This window comes from Mus caroli, unplaced genomic scaffold, assembly GCF_900094665.2.
Source record: "Mus caroli unplaced genomic scaffold, CAROLI_EIJ_v1.1 scaffold_20847_1, whole genome shotgun sequence".
NCBI classification, from domain to species: Eukaryota; Metazoa; Chordata; class Mammalia; order Rodentia; family Muridae; genus Mus; species Mus caroli.
Window position 1 is genome coordinate 9,965 of NW_018389232.1, and position 3,176 is coordinate 13,140.

The following is a 3,176-nucleotide window of genomic DNA, read 5'->3' on the forward strand; positions in this document are numbered from 1 at the left end:
GTCTCTCAACCTCCTCTCTGTCCTGCCAGCCTGGTGAAGCCTGTGGCTGCTTACATGCTATATGCCCTCACACAACCCCAGTTCCAGTCTCACACAGCTGCTGTAAATTGAGAGTGGGGGCTCACACCTATAATCCCTGCACTCAGGAGGAAGAGACAGGTGGATCTCTGTGAGTTCCAGGTCAGCAACAAAAAAAAGGAGGGCTGCAATGGCTCTCCCAGGATCACCTGGCTAGTCAGGGGCATCACCCTGATCTCAGTGACCTCACAAGTCATTTCTCTCACTGTTCCCCAGATTATCTGAAGACCTCATATGATTCCCATTCAGCACATAGACACAGGGCACAGAACAGAGCTGCAGGCATTTATTAGAACCAGCCTAAGAGACTGCAGGATGAGGGCACAGGTGTCAGGAATCCAACTTCAGGAGAGAAAGAGGACAGGTAAGCAAGATGGCACTTGAATCACACACATTGCAAAAATGGGTTGGCTATAAACCATTAACTTCTAATGGATTGAATTCTGGTTAGGCATATCCTCAATTTTCTTTAAGGCATCGTTGGTTTAGTATGTCTTGCATTCTGGGCTGTTGATTATAGCTATCTGGAAAACAAAGAGACAGACAGGGAGAGAGCTGGCTACAGGCAAGGTGCAGGAGCTCAGCAGGCTCCCCAAGCAAACAGAGAGATTGTTCCTCATCCACAGGAAAGAGAATCCCATGCAGTGATTCAGGTCTCCAGCAACAGACTCTGCCTCAAGAGAACTGGAGCCCACCCACAGCCTTCAGGAGGAAGCCTGAAAGCTGCCATAGCCAGGCAGGGAAGAAGGGGAGAAGTTTCTGGAAGGCATGACGGAGGCTAAGTCTAAAGGGGGACAAGATAGCTGAGTATGAGTTTGCTGATATTTCCCATACCTGAGGACATCTTCCCAGGCACATTGGCTGTGTGGCCATGTTAAAAATACATCCCCCATGTGGACTTGTTAGAAGAAATTCCTTTTTGGATAGCACTGTGGTTTTGCAGGACCTGACACTCAGCTAAAATACTTTGGGAAACACGGTGAGAGCTGCACTGTTCAAAATATACATCTCTGCAATACCGACGAACTTGAAAGAAGAGACATCAGGTGACAGCTGTGAAGAGCAGCTGCAGGCACTCCCTGGGGTGGGTGTGGCATTTCAGACATTAAGGGAGGTTCAGGCTGTAGCTCGTATGATGCCAGTGGAAGAGGGGCTCCATTTGAGGCAGGTGAGTAGAGTCAAGGGAGGTTCCAAAGAAGTCACTGGCCAGCCAGTAGACAGAAGTTTCAGAATCTTACTATAGACCTGTGGGTACCATACCTGTGCAGAGGCCAGTCCAAGGACTCCCCTGTTCCTATTATGGGTGAGAATCCCATGTTTACCCAGCATGTGGCAGTGAATTGCAGGAACAAGCATGGAACTGGCTGGATGTGTACCTGGCATGCTGCTTTGACATGTGATAGGGTGGGCAAGGGTTTGACTACTCAGTTACATGTCACCTGACATTGTATTAATGGTCGCATTGATCATTTGTACACAGCCTTCCACCATTTGCTGCATGGTCGAGTGGGATTAGGGAGGACGTTACCAGAATTTGGGGTTTCAAAAGTTTGGTTTTTCCTGCTTCCTCACTGAAGCACTCCTGGATTTTTTCCAAAGGCCACCCTTTCCTCTGCAGTAGCTTGAAACTTTGAAAGGTAGGCATTCAGAATTAGCCTACTTCCACTGAGTACTGCAAAATAGGCTCCAAAGTAAGGATCACATGCTTCCACTGTAAACACAGACAGAAAAGCATCATTAAAAGACCACAGGCTGGAGGAAACAGAGGCTCAAGATTCCTTGACACATCTATAAATACCTTAACTAACTTTTCCCATAGTCCTACCCTCCCAAAGGCTGTAGCCTCGCAGATACAACATGGTTTCCATGAGACACACACTTCACATGAGTGGGCAGACCTGCATATCTGAACTTCAGGAAGGCCCACACTTGCCTCTGCTTCAACTGTGCTTCTAAGGGCCCTTCATCATGAGACTCATCACCAGAACACCTCTGTCTCCCCATCTCACCCACCAAAACTGTTGTAACCTGGGGCAGAAAGCATCAACTGTCTTCTGCAGTTCCTTGCCAGTGGCCTCCAAAGGACCCCTAGGTCTGTCTCAGGGCCCCACTTAGATATCTCCATGGGACTGAGATGGGGTGAGCAAGGGTCAAACTCTCACCTGTCTGGAAGCCCAGATGTTTGGCCATGTGGGTATCCTCAGGGTCTAGTGATGGTTTTCTGCCAAAAAGTCTGCTTCACTCCACAATAGCTCATTCCTGTTGTCCTGCTCACCTTGCCCCCTTTCAGCTCTGTCAGGAACCATGTCTCAAAGGATCCATGTGGTAGTAGATCCATGCAGTGAGTGGTAGAGTGAGGGATTCACCCCAGTACATGAACTCTCAGTGTCCACAACCCCACAGACTACTGTGGACTGCCTGGCTGTAACTACACTGCTCCACAGGCCACAGGCAGTGCTGTGTGTGTAAGCTGTCTCAAGTTCAGATCAACCTACTTATCCTAAGGAAAACATTTTGAGCACCAATGTGATTGTCATCTGGGTGTTGTTCTATTCGTTTCTTGAGATGGGAAGCTCTCAAATTCAAGCTCAGCCTGCTTGAGGTGTGTGATGGTTACTCTTGTTAATAATCCATGATCATCCTGACTGTGTTGAGAGTTGCCATAAAAACAAGGTTCTCTGTGGAATGTTTTAAACGTGGTCAATTGATGTGAATAGACTGACTTCTTTCTCTTTTTTTGTTTTGTTTGTTTGTTTGAGTTAATTTAATTTTTTTTCATTTCCAAAATTTTTAATTAGGTATTTTCTTCATTTACATTTCAAAAGCAATCCCAAAGTCCCCCATACCCCCCACTCCCCTACCCACCCACTCCCACTTCTTGGCCCTGGCATTCCCTTGTACTAAGGCATATAAAGTTTGCAAGACCAAGGGGTCTCTCTTCCCAATGATGGCCAACTAGGCCATCTTCTGCTACATATGCAGCTAGAGACACGAGCTCCGAGGGTACTGGTTAGTTCATATTGTTGTTCCACCTATAGGGTTGCAGACCCCTTCAGCTCCTTGGGTACTTTCTCTAGCTCCTCCATTGAGTGCCCTGT

At 47.4% G+C, this 3,176-nt stretch overlaps 1 pseudogene; it reads right to left on the reverse strand.

Moving 5' to 3' along the window:
* Positions 1-506: 506 nt before the first annotated feature.
* On the reverse strand, positions 507-2,268 carry LOC110288004 (annotated as a pseudogene).
* Between the last annotated feature and the right edge of the window lie 908 nt (positions 2,269-3,176).